General features: G+C 44.5%; 1 protein-coding gene and 1 pseudogene across 3 annotated transcripts in view; one reads left to right on the forward strand and one right to left on the reverse strand.

Moving 5' to 3' along the window:
- LOC144125913 (uncharacterized) overlaps positions 1-18,375 on the forward strand; it is a 148,755-nt gene that overhangs the window by 53,627 nt on the left and 76,753 nt on the right. Inside the window, exon 2 of one of the 3 annotated variants that reach the window (XM_077659723.1) lies at positions 1-44. This exon is cut by the window's left edge and continues 183 nt beyond it. The exons of the other annotated variants lie outside the window; for them this stretch is intronic. The gene's annotated coding sequence lies outside the window, so the exon portion shown is untranslated. The remainder of the gene's footprint in view (positions 45-18,375) is intronic. 3 annotated transcript variants of the gene reach the window in all.
- Positions 4,713-4,921, reverse strand: LOC144126489 (U2 spliceosomal RNA; annotated as a pseudogene).

Here is an 18,375-nt window from a genome sequence, read left to right on the forward strand (position 1 = left end):
CGCCAGCGGAACGAGATAAGAACCACGCTCCGGGATCTCTCTTTGTACGTGGGCTCAACGTTCTCTTCGAGCGCCGAGAAGAAGAAAAAAACCATAAGGAGAAAAGGGTACCGGCGTATTGGAAAGGATGCTCAGAACTGCGCCTTTATTTCTCTTGCTGTTTTCGTCGTCGTAGAAGGCCGCATCTGGAAGGCGGACAAAGAAACGGACGACTGCGAAATAAGAAGACTCAAAGGGGGATGGCGCTCCACTGCGCGCCGATTGCAGCGGAGTAGGCATAGCGGGGACTTATCGGGCGCAAATATCTTCCGGTTCGAGGTTCTCGCTTTCCCGGCCTTCGTCTCTCTGTGCCTTTTTGAAACTGCGTGAATCAGAAAGTTGGGAGCGTTCGGTCTTCTTGATGGTCGGAGTGGGTCTTATGAAATGCAGCGGCCGGCGAACAGTGGACGAGTCAAGAATGACGCAAACACGTTACCATCTATTGCTCCTGTCCTGTTAAGAATAATTTCTGGGTTAAACGTTGCAACATACCGTGCTGACGCCACCGTGGTTCGAAGCGATATGCTTCAAAAGATACCCTGCTCCTCACTTTCAACACACCGCAGAAATTTCAAGTAATTACGTTGTTTCTTAGTTGACACACAAGATAACTTGACGATTGAGGACTCGGGTAATTGGAGAGATGAGGGAGAGGTTTTTGCTCTGAAGTTGTCGTAGTTAAGATGCTGCTGCTGCTAACGATGGTGATGATGTTGACTCGCGCACAAGCGAAGTGCCCTGTCTTCAACTTGAAGTCGCAGAAACGAATGCCTGCAAATCGTCTAGTTTAAATACGGAATCACTACTCAGGTTCTTGTGCGCTAACATAACATCATTTTGAAATCACTGTTAAGGATAGCAAAACAGGCATTTTATGAAACTTTTCACTAGCGGTCACTTTCTACAATACAATTCAATGGCAACATATCGTGAGCTGGGCCATTGTTAATGCTGTTTTTGTCATACTTTTAAATGCAAATATGTGAATAATGCAATATATACACGCTACCGTTTTCTTACCCTTTCGCTAAAAATCCAACCGAACCGAGATAGATGAAATACTTTATCATTCAGCCATGACGGCGTGGTGGTCGTGGTAGACCTGTCAGAGTGGTTGCAGGTGCACATATTAATGGGCTCTCAGTTCTGCGTATAAATATTGCATACACCCGCGGTACGGCGCTCTATGTCAATTAGTTTTGTTTCCTTGTTGTTTGTTCTTTAGACAGAGCTCAGTTTTCTGATACATTTGTAATAATCCAGCCACTCATGTAAGGAACTGCAGTTAGAAATATGAGGCGGCCGGTAGGAAGATGTTAACAATAAAATTAATACACGCCTGCATGTCCGCCAAAACCTTCGTATTACGAATAACGGTCATTAGGTTCGCCAGCTTACAAGCGACCTTCAATAAAGCATTAAACAGGCGCAACTAGCAGCCGCAGTAATAAAAAACAGAAAAAACTTGAACTGAACAGTGCCAATAATCATTTCAGTCCGCGAAAGTAATGGCCTTCGCTTACTAATGCAGCGCTCGATGGACGCTTGCTGCTGCAATACTTTTATTTCTCAGAGGCCCCGGCCGCGCCTTTCAAGCGAGCAAAGCAGGCGTAATACTATAGCAATGGCATACCCCTAATAAACGACTTTGGGATGACTCTGGAGACGCTTTGCCAAAAGCGACAAAAGATGAGGGCACGGCCAGCAGACATGCGAGTTATAAGTCGTACTAACAAGGCCGTTAAACTATTTAGCACACTTTCACTGGAACTAGGGAACAGTGCCTTGCTCTTTTCTCAGTATTTGCTTCTTCGCTGACAAGGCAGCATCGAATTTCGATTCTGAAATGTCGCCATTAACAAGCCTCTCCCTGCGAGGAAGGTCATTAAGCTTAAGTGTCCCGTGTGCATTTGTTTTTTGGTGCGCTTGCATAGTCTGAAATGCTTGCTCAGGGACCTTTAGTGGAGCTGGCTTGCACTTGTTTTTCTACCCCTTGACGCAAAACCATTTTTAGTTGGGTAAATGGTTTTGCGGGAAAAAAAATTAATCAATATAAAGTGGCTGAGAAAATTCATATTTTATCGCAAAGGCACATGTTAACCAAACTTCTGTTCACTGTTCTTCTGCGGTGTGCTTAAGAAAGTTAGCGACGAAGCTTGTTATGTTTTGTACTTTTCATGCGATATCTCGTTACAGCTGTGAACACTTCACTAGAGCCTGCTGCAAACCACCAGTACCATTGGGAATAATTTGAACTCTGCAGCCGAGAAAACAATGCAACAAAACAAGCGAAGTCCTTGGAAAATTAACCAACTTAAACTTAATGCAAAGAAAGCGCTGCGTGACAGAAGTAGCAGGAAAAAATTATATTAGAGATGAAAGAATTTTTCGTTCGCCGCGTCGCAGCAGGAGGGGACCTTAGTCCAGAGTTTCTGTGGCCTTGGCTGCCGAGTGGGCCCGATTAACACGCTGTCTCATGGCCGTCGAGGCCAGAGCTGATGAGCACGGCCTCCCATTGCGACTGCGTGGTGCTGGAGATGGTGGGAGATGGTTTTGTATTGACACTCCCAGGTAGTGTGGTATAGGTTAGCCTATTCATCGCAAAAACGACGCTCGTTATCGTCTTCTGTGGGGCACTACTGGTGTAGTAAGCTTATGTCTGTACGTGTTTGTCTGTAATTGCCGCCAGACAACAACAACCTCTCTGGTTAACTTCTTGTGGGGTGGGCACTCTTATCCTCCCTAATCGGTAGTGTTGCGCGATTTCGGCGTGTTGGTTCAGCGGATGCCCGGTATTCGCCCCTGCCGCCAGTGTTCCACCTCCCAGTGCTCGGAGGGTACTCGCTCGAGCTACAGCGTGAGCTCACTGCCGTGGATGAATTCATGACAGGGGGTCCATACTAGCTTGACTCTGATACGCATCCGGATCTGTAAACATGACGTGCCACTTGAGCGTCTGTTATGATGTTTGGTTCGCTGTGGATGGCGGCAAGGGCAATGACAGCTTCTTCCGCTTTTATTGAGCTGGGTGTTCTTATGGATGTCGTGACGACGGTATTCAGCGCCCGGTCTATGACGCTGACAGCTCATGCCCTTTTCAGCTCGTATTCTGCCACGTCCATGTGTCTGAAGGAAGGGTCGTTGGCGAACATTCTGGCATGGGCTTTTGCCCTGGCCGTCCGTCGCCCCTCATGGCGATCGGAGTGCATATTCTTCAGTATCGGGGACTATCTGCATTATTTCACTGACTGTAGCCGGTAGTGATTGCGGCATGGAGCTTTGACCGTTTGTTTTCTCCGAGCTTTTTCATCAGGTGTCGTCCTGTGGATGACTAGTTAAGTAAGCTTCGGTAAGCTTCCTGAATGTATTGGTGGCTGCAATGACATTGACATGCAGTCTTTACGCGTGGACATAGTCGCCGGTAGTCTTAGAGCAAAACCTTGTACGCCCTTCTTAGAAACACGTCGACGTTCCCTGTTCCCACAGGTCTCAGCTTTACGCACAAGATAGAGTACTTGATCCGGCTAATGATCAATGCCTGAACCTTCGTAGAACGTATTATTCCTTCAGCCCGTGGTCCCTGTTGGTAAGTCTGCCAAGTCTGCCAATCATCCGCAGTACCTTCCCTGTCGATCTGGTTAGATCATGTGGCGTAGCCGTCCTTCTGGATGCGTAGGCCCAGCACGCGCACAATATCAACCGCGGGGACCTTGTTCCCTTCCAAATGGACTTCTATGGCTGGCGTTAGTTTTGTCTTGCAGGAAATTTTTCTGTTGAGCATCAGCAGCTCCGACTTGGTTGACGATGCTATTAGGTTTCCATTCCCGCATTAATTACTATATTTTCCTCAGTATTGATTTGCGTCATGTTTCATTTCCTAGTTAATTTTTTTTATAATGTAGTGCTGTGACAGCGACTAGACAATATATTTAAATCCTTTCAGTAGCCAGTTGAGCCTGCGAAAGCCGATATACACCACACATATTTATATAAGTAAAACAATAGAAGCAATACAAGTCTGGCTTCTACATATCCGATAAAAACTGGTCGGAAGCTATCGACAAATGACACAAACCCACTACAATAATATGCCGACTCACGGCATGTCGTGTCATGACACGAAGAAGGTCTAACGCAGATAACCCATCTCTTTTTCTTTGTATATTGGTTTGCAGCTCCATAAAAATGTGAAAGTATGCATACTGTGCACACGCGGAAGATTACTATTATGCGGAGTACCCAAAAGAGAATGAAGCATTATATAACGCCTGCGGTAAACTAATTTAAGGAAATTCCAGCTTCGTTATTCCATTCAAGAGTTACAGGCCATGCGTTTTAGCTGCCACGTTGGCTGAATGGCCATGGTGCTCGGCTGCTGACCTGAAGGACGAGGGTTCGATCCCGGTTACTGCGGTCGCTTTTCGATCGAGGCGAAATGCTAGAGGCTCGTTTTCTGTGCGATGTCAGTGCACGTCAAAGAACTCCAGGTGGTCGAAACTATCCGGAGCCCTCCACTACTGCGTCCGTCATGCTGTTGCTGTCAGGAAGAAGGAAAAGGAAAGTGCACAGGCCTGCCCACTGGCTCAAGCAGAGCCACAATCGCTACGACGTGCTGAAAGTAGGAGAGTTTAAAGATAGGATAGAAAGATAGGATAGAAAAGACGCGCGCTATAATGTCCCAGGCCGGTCCCGGAGGCAGTGTAATACCGGGCCAACCTGTGGCGGAGGTGAAGCAATCTTCAAGCACTCCGCCATATTTCCAAAAATAAGTTTAATATCTTGGGTCGAAATGGAACCCGTATCAGATATTAAATCAGATATATACCGGATAAGATCTAGTTTGAGTGCTTTGGGACATTAAACCCCATAAACGAGAAACCATAAACCAGTTCATGCGTTCTTTTTTCTCATCATGTACTAGGGAACGCAGGTCGGCAGCAGCATAGAAATGAGATGCTGCTTTTTCAATTTCCAACTGGCGTTATTGGTGTTTGCTTAGCGGACAGGTGATTAGGTGAACTTGAACTATATAATTTTAGAATATAGCGAAGTTAAGAACTGAAATTTTATTTGAAAGTGTTTGCTGCACAAAAGTAAATAGCAGATGATGCCAACTTCGGCAGTAGCCTTGAACCATCGGAAATTCCGGAGCCCTCCACTACGGCACCTCTTTCTTCTTTCACTCCCACCTTCCACCCTTCCCTTACGGCGCGGTTCGGGTGTCCACTAGATATGTGAGACAATTACGGCGCCGTTTCCTTTCCTTAAAAACCAATTTATATCCTTTTTGATTGTATGTGACCCGCTGCTTTAGCATGACTGTTTTATTGTTTGATGTGCGCGAGTTAATTCCTCCCGAAAATAGAACACGCTGCAATGCCGAATAAATTTCAAAGAAAAAGCATGTTCGTGACGCTTTCATAAAAGGCAACAAAATATCTACTCTACGCTTAAATATAGATGATGCCGGTCTTCATCCAGGCGTTAAATCAAGAAGCACCACAGCCAAAGAATGAGCGAGGGGTCGCTCATTTTGAAAATCTCTGAAGTCATGACGGGTAACTATACTTTACCAGGTGCTGAGAAGCATTTTAAAAGGACTTGTTGTGATGTATGCATTCACAGTTGTAGTTCCTTACCTAAAGTCTTTCGTCGGAATTGCACTGTGCGTAGAGGATCGAACTACCGCTGATTCGATGTACATGCATGATTTCCTTCTTTTTTTTCTTCCCTGCTGAAACAAACTCGTAACAGAGCCACGTTTTTATAATGGCGTGGGTAAGATCTTAATGTGTAGCAGCAGCAGTCTATCACAAAGTTTATATATATATATATATATATATATATATATATATATATATATATATATATATATATATATATATATATATATATATATATATATATATATATATAACATGTACAAAACGCGCACACGCAATCCGTTGCCACTCCTCAATCCATTGCGCGCTTTCCAGCAACAACCATTATACCTTCGCTTGAGCATGTAGGCTTAGTGGACACATTGTTTCCTGCTCCATAACCGTTACACTTAGGGCTCTTGCTTTCACACCAACGGCCTTATTTTCTCTCACGAGAGCCCCGCAAAAAAGCCGCGTTAACCCTACAGTGACATACATACACAAAAAACAACCAAGCAGGCATTTGAGCCTGGAACGTGGCAGTAGCCGGTACAACAAAAGACTCGGCTCCAGACCGGCGCGTGCGTCTGTTCCCGCCGCCAAAAAGGAGCGCGGGGATAGCCGCCGGCGCTGCTGCCGTCAGCGCTTGGCGTCGAACTAAGCGTAATTGCACAGCGCAACGCTGTTCCAATCCGCTGAGCGGCGACAAAGGCCACTTCTACCGTGTATCCCCAAACGCAGCCCGTTCACTCCACCTCCGTGGTGTACACGGCCGAGGAAAAGGTGTTGGGGTGAGGAGGATGGAGAGGCAGAACAGGGGTAAGGGAAGGAGAGTGCGACCAACGATCTCCTCCCCTTGCCCACTCCGTCTGCCCCTCCCCCCCCCGCTCTCTCCCTCACTTGTCCTTTCACTCTCTTACCGCATCGGCGTGCGATGCGGAAGGCGTTTTTTCGTGGCCCAGTTTCGCCGGCTAGGACCAGGGCGGCCCACGTGCCACTTGGACAGCGCCGGCTTCTAAAATCTTCTTTCTTTGTCCGCTTCATCTTATAGAGAGAAACGCTCCCTGGTCAGCGTTCGAGGAGGCGCAGGCTGTAGTGAAAAGTGGAGAGTTTGCGATGCGCCCGCGTTTCGCGAGAGAGTAAAGTGCTGTCTCTCGCGCTAACAGCGAAAATCTCAGCACCGCCAGGAAAAAGGTGCCACGAGGCTAGCGCCACTGGTCACACTGTGAGGCAATCTATTCCAATCGCGAACAGTCTCTACAGACACGAGACGGAGAAAAAAATAAAAGAACGTAGTTGGGCCCGAAGCTTCAAGCCAGCGGCGAGCAATTCATCTCGCCTATTCCTCATATCACGCGGGCAACATTATGTTTTAGACAGTCATTTACGTTGAACAGACGATGAACATGCGATGCGGGAAAAAAATGCGGCATAAAGTTATCTCCTTGAGCCTCAATTAGCTACCCCAGATGTTATGTAATCTCGACTTATCCATCGCGAGGATCATAAATGTGTCGAAATTGCTTCTAAGCAACTTTGATGTCAAACGCATGATTACGGATGTCATCGCTGTGATACGATCTAATTTAGCGTACAACAAATAAAATATTTGCATAATGACTGTTTTGATGGCAAAATCCTCTATTCTTAAAAAAACGGGTATTTTGAAGTGCTTTTAAGATCATATGTCCGTGTTAGGAAACCTGGTTATATAAAATAATTTAAGAACGCAGATCTCTAAAGTTTTTTCATGTTCTTAAGTCATATTAAGCACCCAGAGAAGATAAGGGGAATTAAAAAAAAGCAATTTAGTACGTTTTTCATTCTACCTCAATTTCAACCTGGCGCTTTTTTTTTTTCACGTTTCCTACGCCCTCATATAGATTCTATGCCTTGTCCTTTGTCGCCTCTAACCAGTAATAGCATCAATTTTCTCCCTGGATGGGATGGAAAAGCACGCTGTTCAGATGAGCTATCTGTTATAACAACAGCACGGACGAGGGAAACTCGGGATGGAAATGAAAAGTGAGGCTGTTGCGCAAACCAGCACCTTGTGATGGGAGCAAGAGAAGTTAACAAAAAATAGAATTCTCTTTGGTAAAGGTTAAGTAATCACAGAACTTAAGCTGCTGTTGGCGTTATGTTACATCGGTGCTGCATCTGCTGAACACAGTTCTCTCAATAAAAGAATACCTACTCAAGCACGTTTCATTTCACTCAAGCTTCGCCCAAGAGTTTTTAATATTATCAAGTTAACATGTTTTTAAATCTCCCTTGACATGACAGGTTGCTGGCAAAGCCTGTATTACTCGAAAATCGGGTCCTGCGTCATGCTAAGGGAAGCGTGGAATTGAAGGGTAGGGGGAGGTGGGAGGGTTGGAGAGAGGCAAAGTGATTCAGCTGAACCTGCGTCTTGCGCGGTGAGCTTTGCAGAGATTCGCCACACTGCAGTAGTGAAGGGAAGCCGCGCACTATATCGATCTGAGGTTTCATCGACCACGCTAAACAAGAGCCACCACTGCATCCCAGCTTCGACGTTGTTTGTAACATGTATCGACTGGCTGCCCCTAACGAGGCACGGTCCATATTGGGCTTTATGTGACTTGAAGGGCTTCAAGCCAAGAAAATATGATAGGCAAGGAGAAGTACCTCGTAAAATATATAAAATAAAAAGAACCACGTAAACGATGCCGTCCGAAAGGGTTCGTAGGGGGCAATATTGACTCGAAGAAAACACTTCCTTTTTTTTAGGCGACTATTTTGGGAAGAGGATTTGGAAGGGGAGGGCAAAGGTGAAAGAAGGACCAGGTTTATCTAGTAGCGTACTCTAAAAGTTGACGTACCGAGTAAAAAGTTGAAAAGTAGCTTCTCTAGTGTATTGCGGTTTTCTATCATCTGGCTGCGCTCTTCTAGCTTATGGGAGGCCATTTAAGCCTGCCGGCTTTAGCTTAATAACGAAGCACGGAGACTGCCGAGTTGATTCCCCTTCCCTCTTTTGTAGCGATAGCTACATTGCTGTAGCATTTCGAGCCTTCAACGTGGCGGTGGTGGCGTCGCCACCCTGTGGCTGCGCCGCCATGCTGTAACGTGGTTGGTCAAGTGGTGCGGAGCAGCTTCCGGCTGCGCGGCGCCGTGGCTGATCACGTTGTTGGTCACGTGGTTGGTCACGTGACCAAGTTCCACTCAGCCAGCTGCAGCTATCGCGTCACTCCAGGTATAACCAAAGCTAAACCACCGCCAATTTTTTTGTTTTTTTTTTTCACTGATGCTCAACACTTCGTACTTGGTCCTTTCTTTTTTGCCTATTCGAATATAACAGAACCCGTGGCTTATGTACTTCTTCAGCATTTGATTTTTTTTCTCTTATCAATATCGTGGCTTCTAGCGCGCATCTTCCAGCGTTCGCCTAGAAATTGGCAGGGAACGTTGCTCCTGGCTGCCATTTTAATACTTTTAACCTCCTCACCATCGCTTTCAGGTGCATGTGATTGACCGACGATCAGATCCCGATGTGAAGGACAAATTAAGGGATAGAAAAAGTTTCTACACCTTTGAAGAACATTCAAATCGGCACCACTGACAAAGAAAAAAAATGTTTGTTTCTAATATTTTTGCTTTTTTTCTGCATTAGCTGGATTTAGCTAAAATAAAAGCACATGAAGTAGTTCCCTGCGTGGAATTTCGCTATCTCGAGCGGTTATAGCTGTATTAAGGCTAAACACAATCTCTAAACACAATCAATCTAGTTGATTATTTTTTTCCTATACGCATACCGAAAATCTGGAGGACACTAAGTATGAGGCGAGGCCACTTCCGCGCAATAATTAACAAAGCACCATAATTCGCTGCAGTCGGTACAGCTCCGTGTAAATATGCTGGAATTCCTATGCAATTGGTTCGTCATACTTCTTGGTGTTTTGTGACGTCAGGATTGGACCCCTGATTGACTGCACAGCAAAGCCCAGCACGAGCTTAAAACATTCTGCCGCACCCGCATACGGGCTGTTTCACCTGAAAGGCTCTGCAATTTTTAAAAAATAATATATTTGGGCTAGAAGAGCGCTTTTTTTTCGGTTTAGCATGGTCAGTGGTGTAATGCATCAAAATCCAGCTAAGACGTTCTTACTAGCAGGCTGGCTAATCATTATTGGAACGCAATTTTTTAGCGTTTATTCTTGGTCTTCTTTTTTATTTAGAGGTACGTTGCCCACCGCAAGTAATATCGACATCAGTATTTAGAATTTCGAAAATGTAGTCAACCTCGGCGCTGTGGAGCCACAAATTTCGCCTATTCTGACTAGTTACGTGCAGTGGAGCGGTCGCTTTAAAAGCGAGCGTTCGAAAGAGCATCTATTTTGGCTTGATGTAGGCAGAATTTTTGGGCCACAGCGCCTAGGATAACTGAGTTTTCGAAATTCTAAAAACTAATTTGCATAATGCTTACGCTAGGCTGCATGCCTTATTATTTAACCAGCCAACTAGCTAGCATATGTAAGCAGTACTCTGATGCGCTACACCGCTGACAATGCTGAGCCGAAAAAGCGGTCTTCTACTCAAAAAGTCTATTGTAAACATTACAGAACACCTTAGGTAACACTCGGTAAAGTTGTTTTTTATGAACAGTTCATTTGTATTATTTGTATTTCAAAATTTCCACCCCTTTGCACTGGAAGAGATCTGCAATGTGGTCCTCAAACCACGAAAGTTAGTAACTTTTAAGCCAGAACGTATGCTTTCGTGCATCGCTTTCAGAGAGCACACTGATAAATCTGCCTAACTTATTCGGGATAGAGTGTGTTAGGCACAGCCGATCAACAACACAAAGAACTCTGATAAAACTTTTGCACTTTTAGACCGCGCCGGTCAGCACAAAAAGCAAACACAAGGAACGCTGCTTTTGCATTGGATTCGACCCAATCCATCTTCATCCTGGGCTGACAACAACAGTTCATTCCTCACTGCGTTGTAAAAAAAAAACATTTGGCGCGATTTTTCCACCTCCATGAATGTTTACGTTGGGATGTGTCACCTCCTCCGCCTCCTCCTCCTTCTCCTCCTCCTACAATTTTCTCTTCTGGGCGCAGCAAATTGCAACCATGCTGATATAAAAATGATGTTACAGAACGCTTTCGAACAAGATGCAAATAGTTTCTAGCAAATAATTTGGTCATGCCACACGAAAGCACAAGCGTTGTGTGTCTCTCTGTAGAAGTCAAACAAAAAATATTGCCAAAGGAAACACATTCACCTATCTGCATTTTGGACATATTTGTTCCCCTTAATTTTGGCTAAACGCTTAGCTGTTGTCGAACTCACAGAGATTGTTACTTATCCTCGACGCGTAGCCCGGAAGTTTTGTACGCTTAGCAAAATTATTTCCTTTTACATAATATCAACCGCGTGTTCCGGATATTGGTTTTATTTGTTCGCCGAGTGGAAAATGCTTGCACTGGCTATAAGCGGCACTAAGGTTGTACGGTAGCCGACTACGCACACTAAAAACAAGAAGAACGGGGGCATAGCGAACACACAGCAGCGTCAAAAATACAATTTTCATGGAGTGTTTATTTTTTTTGCTTTTTCTCATCTCTGCGTAGACGGCGGCACCTACGAAAGACCAAAAATTGAACTGGGCGAAATCTGGAGAACGCCAGTTCAATAAGTAGCATCATAAATTGCCGTCACGGCGGCTCCCATTCTCCTTTCTACTATTACTTTCTTCTATTCTTCCCGCCGACCTTGCAACGATGAATTCAACAACAGTTCTTTCATAATGAAGAAAAAAACCACTACAGACACTGCGATGCCCTGCTTGGAAGAGGAAAATAGCAAGTTTTATAAGTTGGCTACTTGTTGGTTCGGAATTTTTGAAACGTTCTTGTTCTTCGTCGCACGGGCCGTACAGGTGGGCGCAGGTCCCCTAATAAGAAAATGATTGCAAATTACGTCGACCCGGAAGCACCCATGTGGCTGCCGACGTATACTTTGTATGTTTTATACTTTTTCCCAGCTCCGCATTGTTTCGATTTAAGCTCGTTGTGGTCTGAGAAAGAGGCTGCTTTGACTAGGTGAACGCGCCTGGTCACTGGGCCCTATGATGGAAAGCGAACTCTATGCCAACTCTCGCTAATCACAAGGGCTAGTCGCTCTATACTAACAGAACTTGGACGACAAGGTGAGGCCGGTCAAGGTTATTTTACTCAGGAATTATCACTCTTTTGTGTACATTTTTTCTTCGATTACGAACCCTTTATCTGACTTTAAGGCTGTTTTATGCAGCCGTAGGGTGCGTCTTGGTAAATATCAGTCGCATTTATTTCATCGTAAAAATCTTACTTGTGAGGGATCGCGCTAGTTAAGATAATTACACTTAGTGTCGGTGTTTCTCCAAAAGGTAATTTTTCCCATTTTTTTTTTTGCATGCAAGGTGAAAACATTCTTTTCTTGATGTATTCGAATGCACAGTTTAAATAAGCATATACGCAGGCTTTTTTGCTTTCCCCTTCGGTTTTTTTTTTGTGTTCCAGCAATATTGGCGCATTCTGGCTCCACCGCCGTCAGCAGCCGTCCAGGAATTTGCTTGCATTAATATCGAACAAAGATACAAAGAGCATGGTTGCTGTTTGGCTTGTATCCCACCTAAATAAAACTCCAAAAATACACTTTCAGTATTGCAGATGTTTTTCAGCAAGCGACGCCTCTCACACAGCGGTCCCATAATAAAGCGTGGGAAGAATAAATTCGTGCGAGTGCTGTGTTTCTTTTTTTAAGTAGAGTATCGATTCTACTGTTCTTATTTAGTTTTCCGAGAGCTCCTTTCGGAGTCTATGTACATTGTTTTTTTTTTATCTGCACAAGATGCTTGTGATGAAGCAATTGTAGTGAGCTATCAAGAATACTGCTTTTAATCTCTCGGCTAGCCAATGGCTAAAGTAAGATTTGAGTTTCTCTGACGCCAAGCACGTACAACAACAACAACAACAACAACAACAACAACAACAACAACAACAACAACAACAACAACAACAACAACAACAACAACAACAACAACAACAACAACAACAACAACAACAACAGCAACAACAATCCGCGCACAGCTACTGCGTTTCACATCTGTGTAAATTTCCCCACGCGACACACTCTCTGGGGATCTTCCAGATGACGACCGCTGCCTGCTGCTATCATAATTATCATCTTCCAGCATGTACCGCTATGGAGCCGCGTGCCTTTTAAAGCAGAATTTAGGCGCCTGAAATCGGAGTGAATGACAACCTCCGAGCCCGAACTGACGCCGACTGGACGGCTAAGAATTGCATAGCTGCAGCTAGTCTGCTCGTGTATTTTGAATTCATGGCGTGCGGTTTCATTGGACATTGTTAAAATTATTCAAATTACAGGTACTTTAAATTCAATTGGAGGAACCGAAGACGACTTCATTTACAAGCGTGGCGAAGAGCCGGGCCTGAGCAGCGGTGGCAGCGATAGCGATGAAGAGCCTTAAATATACCTTCAACTTGGCGCCATACTTAGCCTCAGATAGTGTAATACGATATGCAGTTTCCCCGGAATATAGTTGGAAAATTTAACAGAAAAAATTCCGCTTTCATGTAAGATTCGCTCCCCACAAAAATGGTAACTAAAATACTTAGCCCATAATCGAGGATATGCGGCATTCCAGTAGCAGTTTTTTTTTATTCGCGCCTTCTTATAGATCATTTTTGTTGATCGACTTGTGCAAGTTCTAAGCTAAATGCGAGACGTTCTTCGCGGCGCAGATACATTTGTCTTTTCGATAACCAGCTATCACTAGGCGAGATCGGCCGGAGCAACGCGCCTGTTGGTATTCTCAGAATGGCGCGGGGAAAACAGAAAGCATGAAAAATGTTTCCAGAGTCAGATATCAGGATGTTTAATTGCTGTGTTTTCTTTTTTGTTCAGATAAGAGGGAACACAAAATATTTGGGCCAGTAATTCGTGCAGATTTTTCCACATTGATCGTCGACGCCGTCTCGAGTAGAACGAGCCCGAGTTCAGCCGAGGATGTGAAAACATTTAATAATGCATAAAAATGCTTTCTGCGGAATACTTCAAGAAGGTAGCGAAAAGCAAAATTTTCTGCACTGCACTTCACTTTTTCCACGCCACCGGTCTGGAAGACCTTATCAGTGCTTCCAAGTTCGACTGTTTAATAGGTCTTCAGAGAAACCTCTTACTTTGCTTTTGGAAGCCTTTAAAAAAAATTGCTTTTTAGTGTTCTTGCGGAGTGTGCTTTTAGCATTCGCCGTGGTAACTTGCGATTGACAACAAGGAAGATATTGTGACTTGAATGTTGCATTGCGCACAATCGCTTGCAGGGACGTTCAACCAAAAAACTGAAACAAGTTGCTTTAAGTTTGCGCAATTTCTTTGTGCTGGTTTTAAAAGTGAGTACTCATTATTGAAGAAATTCAAAGACGGTTCGTTCAACTTCCCGGCGGTGCCTAAATTAACATGGATGTTTTACTGTAATAGCTCCTTCCTCGCCGAAAGCTGCACGGTGCTTTTTCTTTATTTTATTCCAGCATGCATTTAAAATACGCTCTCTGCTATTCTCCTATCCTAGCACCCTCGTTTCTTTTTTCATCTTCAGCTCGCTTATTTTCTAGCGCTGCGGTCAAATTAATATATGCAAGACATGAAGATCTATCATCTCGTGAGTGCGCAATCTTCTTCCAACTTAAACAAATGGCGAAGGCCGTTTGAGGGGAGACTAGAAGAAAAATGGATCAAAAGAGGTGGACAGCCAGAGTATTCAGAGTATAGTACGGTATAAAAACGTGGACAAGTGGTGGAGAGAAAGATGACTTGAAGCCTTGAGGCAGAATATGCACGCAGCGACAAAAAAAAAAAAGAAGGAAGCTGCTACGAATATAAAAAATAAAACAATGTCCTTGAAACCTAGACTCCTAACTGGAAACAAAAACATAGAAGCATATTAACCGCTGCACAGATATAGAGCGGAAAAAAGCGCAATCTGCAAGGTAAAGGTGTACGATAATTCAAGAGGCAGTGCACTCGTTTTTGAAGCTATAGATAGAGGTTGGCTTAGAACGAGGCAGTACAGAAGTAACCATGAAGAGAGAGAGGATATTTGTGAAGTCTGCGCGAATAGTGCCATCAAACTTTTTCCGTTACATATTCAGATATAACTAAACTAACGCATCAGCAGTAGAGACAAGAAGAGAAGACTTGAGTACTGCTGGTGAAAAAGTAGAATGATTTTTCACTTTACTTATTATAACCCCAGCGCCAACCAGCATTGCAGAAAGGACAACAGCAAGTCGAAATGAGCATCTCAGAACGATAAAATATGTTGCTGAAGGTAGATAACGAAAATATAAAAAACAAAGCGTGGGCTAATGCTAAAAAATGCCCGGAAGGTCTAAAATTGCTACATCCATCGAAGTATTTAAGACGTCCATCTGTCGGCTACTTATACAATAATGAGCTGTTCACACAACTAGGTCAGAGGTACGCATCTGTTTCCTAACCGACCCAACTATTCAGAGTTTAACCGCCTTTTTTTTTTTTAAAAGTGACCGGAAAGTCGAATCTGTTCAGCCCAGATCAAACACAGGAAAAAGGGTGAAAGTTTGTTTTATCTAAACACGTTCAGCTTGCTTCATATCACTGAATTTTGTTTGGAGTGTCCCTCCTCCCCCTCTCCCACTTCCCCTTAATATGTAACTTGTTGGGACAAGGTATCTTATACGATTACAGCACTCATTCTTTGACCTTTCTGCATTTTGGTCAGTCTCCACATGTCTTGTCGAGAGGCGTTCTGTTTCCGATTACAGCTTGTAGGGTTATTAAGAAAATTTAACGAAAAAATTCGCCGTGCCACCAGTTCCTATATCCCGGGATTCGCAAAACTATTTGCATGAATCACATTTTGTGCCTTGTAAAATTTTGAGAACCTCAATTAAAGCTGAAGCACTTAAGAGCGTTTTGCTGAGGACCATACTTTTCCGCAATATTCAAGTCTCGGATTATTTTAAGTTTAGTATTAGCTGGGTAATATGGAATAGCAGCGGAGAGGTACACAAGATTTATGGATTGTCAGCCTTTCATATGAACGTCATCAAAAACGGGCAGATCAAGTTCCACAGCATTTCTGCTGTAACTTATGGAAAAACAAACTCCTTGGCCGCACACGAATGTCGTCTGCTTTTTCTGGTTCCTCTGGTCCGCTTGTTAGCTGCCAAGAAAACGCTACTCGAGTTCTATGAATTCCGCAGATTCTGTTCGAACAAAATAGATGAGACAATCTTCCGCAAGAAATTTATCTAACTGTAAACTCAGAGCTGATGGCAAATTTGAGACACCCGTTTGATGAGGAAAACAACCTGATTGACTAGGTTCACTACAGCAAAAACATAAGAGAGATCTCCGTATGCTTGAGATTGTAAAGCTGGCACTTTTCGTTCTATCGGCTTTCATGCGCAAGGTTTTGAAGGGCATGCTTTATTCGTCCTGTATGAAATGCGTCCCTCTTTGACGATCCCATGCTGGACTTGAATAGCACAACATCCCACTCATCGAGGAGACGTGCAGTTAAGCATACAGCTTAACAAGAGGTCAACGGACTCGGAATACCTGCGTGAACTTACGGTTAAGCGACCGCAAGGGCTGAGCCCACATCCGGATCTGTAGCGGCTACTCTTTTCTCTAGTTATTATTTGACCACAATCGTCTTAAACAACGAATTTTAAATCAAGAAAAGCTATAATAATAGTTGAGGCGCACGCACATCATGACTGCTCTCCTCAAAAAAACAAAACAAAACGTTTAACGTTGCTTTCTAGGGAACAAGATGTCGTAATGACCAGACAAGTGCGCCTATTGCTTCGTTCATTAGCTGATAGTTATCACCCTTGCGAGGTGAACACTTGAGTTCTATAGTCTAGTCTAGTCTGTTGTTGCCAGGAAGAAAGAAAAGGAAAATGCACAGGCCTGCTCACTGGCTCAAGCCGAGCCACTTTTGAGTTCTATAGCCGGTGCCGCCGAGCAAACATATTGGCGTTCCTGTCTTTTCTCATGCAGGAATGATATAAATTCAACTTCCTCGAGCGTTAAAAATTACAGTACATTCCTTAATTGTGTCCAAAGCACTGCTTCTAAGAGGTTAATGAAGCCTGCTAGGTCTGCACTTCGCTTTCGTTCACGCTACGCTGAGCAACCCCCCAGCTGCTCATAGTTGCTCCCTAAGCCCGTTTACGAGAACCCAGTGAGGTTATTAACACCGTCTCAGAGGAAAGGCGATGCCTGCCGCTGCATTCTAGCCCCGTCTGGGTTTCTTTTTCCTCACACCTCAGCGAAGGTCGAACGGGGCACGTGACCCGTCGAGCACAAATCTTTTCGCTAAAGGTCTAATTAGCTTACACGCACCATGGCTGCTTCAGGCATCGTTGACTTCTGACTCAGGTCATCGTTTCTTTTCTTCTATACGCTGAAAATAATAGAGAAAATAAAAACCAATAAGAGAAGAAAATACAAATGGACACGGAAGACCATAAGGAAAACGGATCTGGTGGCAGCAACAAGAGCTGCTGTTCTCGTGATCATTTTTCTTTTCTACCCTTGGAAGCGGTCGGGCGTGCGAGAGGTCACCACTCGCACTCGCGGTTCTTTCTGCTGCGCCTGAAAAATGCACCCCCCCCCCCCCCCCGGGCTACCGAGGGTCCCGAAGCGTGACCTCGTATTACGCGCGGAAATGTCAGATTTTATTATAGTGCCATTTTAGTTCTCTCAAGTTCTGACGACCTGTTACAGAGCCGGCGTGGCATATACCGACGAGAAGAAAATAGAAATTCCCAATTTCAGTGCAGTTGCTTGAAAACGGCGCCGAGACGTGCTACTAGGGCACACTTTAAATTCCAGAGCCGAACTTTCGTCGAACGCTGTTCAACTTCCGATAGAAGTATGCAGTCAGCTGCAGGCGTCGTGCGGCAAATAGGACGACTGTGGTCGTGGAAACGAGGCGTAGTAACTCGTTCGCGCCTTCCATGCGCTCGCTTAAAGTTTATTTCCTAGGTCGTTTGGAGGTGACCATACCCGCCGTGAGTTCATAGCGCCTGCTAGTGCTCGGCATTTGAAGTGTGGCAACGGGCAAAATATTTCCGCGAAAAATACGCGCGTTGTCACGAACTAAAAAAATACGAATGCAACGGTCAACCACACATATTGACGAAACCGAGCAATCCGAGCGAACAGCAAAAACGATAAAATGAACTCTGTGGCAATCACATAAGGCATGTTCTACATTCCAAACTGCGAAAGGTCATTCGTAGTTTAGCATTTCTGTAATATATAGGGGCGCACGGTCTCTCCCCGCGTCTGCTCACTGCAGTGATCGCAACAGCGATTCTGCCACGGTTCCGAAATGTTGCCGCGCCTCCCCAGACGTTCTTGTGCTTGTCAGGTCATATTATTAAAGAACTCAGCGTTCATAATCCCAGGCATACTTTCTTCTTCCGGCCTGCAGCCGCCTGTTCCACAACCGACGCTGGTAAGTGGGTGCGGTAACTTTTCTGCGCTTGTTTTGCTTTACCGATCAGAAAATGGTACCTTCTCTTTTCACAATAATTATGGCCAAGACGCGATCGACAACGGTGCAGTCTTTTTATTTCATATTTTCTTCTCTTGTCCTTGTCCT

This window comes from Amblyomma americanum, chromosome 3 (genome assembly GCF_052857255.1).
Source record: "Amblyomma americanum isolate KBUSLIRL-KWMA chromosome 3, ASM5285725v1, whole genome shotgun sequence".
NCBI lineage: Eukaryota > Metazoa > Arthropoda > Arachnida > Ixodida > Ixodidae > Amblyomma > Amblyomma americanum.